We start from the raw sequence: 1,487 nt of genomic DNA, 5'->3' as shown, positions 1-1,487 counted from the left end.
TGAGAGTTTGTTTCACCTGAAATGTTAGTACACACAAGACCAAATACAAATATTCTAAAATTTGTCGGAGATAACTACACATTTGAACAATAATATTTAGAATCATCAAAACTATACAAGTTGCAAAAATGTAAAACATGCAAATAACAACTATCTTAACAGGACTGACCATCTAGTGATTGAGGTGCAACAAAGAGTGTGTATGCCTCAAATTAAAGATATTAAAATTAAGTGTTAACCACCTAGGATGTTTGACCTATTTAAGGTTATTGATTAAAGCATTATTTGGTGCTTTTAAACCTATATGGAAGAGGTCAGATCAAATCCCCTTGGGATTAGTCATCCATTAATTGAGTTACAATAATGATTTCTTGTTGCTTGAATTAAGGATTTCAAGATTAAAGTTCATAGCTCGTGTGAAGCTATCAATATGATCTTACCTAAAGAAGGAGATAATGTAACTAAACGAGGGAATAGAGTTTTACTGTATTAAACAATGTCATACTTCCCTAATATGACTCAGGGGTGAAGAAGTTTCAAACATCACAGATAATATAGAAGATAAATGGCATTCAACACTAAAGACATATAACACTGAGACATTTAACACTTAAAATAAGTAGAAATATTATGCTCTACTGATAATACTTGTAGAGGGTTTCTACAGTTTAGGTCTGAGGGAGCATCTTTCCCTCAGCATTCTTCAACTTGAAAGTCCAATTAAAATACGTTAGGGTTTCATCCTTCGATCATAATGACGGATAATTTTTTGGTGATAAGCAATAACGTTGAGTATCTCCTTGTCTCTTATTTTTGAAAGGAGGTCTAGGTTGTATTTATGCTTTTCCTTGTTGTCATTAAAGTCAAAAGTTTGAACTTTATGACTTGGGACTCCAATGTCGACGGGAATAATAACTTATGTGCCAAAACTTAGGTTATATGGGGTTTCTCTTATTGAAGTTCTAGCCATAGTTCGATAGGCTCAGAGGATATTTAGGAGTTCATCAGCCCATTGCCCACCAGCTTTCTCTAGTCTTGTCTTCAATTCTTTCAATATAGTTCGATTGGTGACCTCCATTTGTCTATTTCTCTAAGGATAGATTATGACTATATATACCAGTTGTATGTGAAGGTATTTACAAAATATTACAAAGACCTTTCTAGTGAATTGAGTTCCATTATCGGTGATAATTTTTGTTAGAATGTCAAAATGATATATTATATTCTTCCATAAGAACTGTTTGGCGTTAGCTTTAGCGATCTTTTCTAGAAGTTTGACCTCTACCCACTTGATGAAACAGTCCACAACCAAGATGATGAACTTCTACTATCCAGTGGCTATAGGGAAGGGTCCCATTATATCTATCGCCCATTGAGTAAAAGGCCATGGACTATATAATGCTGAGATCTCCATGGCAGGAAAATGGGTGAGGTTGTCATGTAATTGGAAAATATTGCACTTTGATATGAACTCTAGTGCTTCATGC

Source organism: Dendrobium catenatum, unplaced genomic scaffold, assembly GCF_001605985.2.
Source record: "Dendrobium catenatum unplaced genomic scaffold, ASM160598v2 fragScaff_scaffold_1141, whole genome shotgun sequence".
Lineage (NCBI taxonomy): Eukaryota > Viridiplantae > Streptophyta > Magnoliopsida > Asparagales > Orchidaceae > Dendrobium > Dendrobium catenatum.
The sequence above is the reverse complement of the archived record's forward strand: the minus strand, read 5'-3'. Positions refer to the sequence as shown.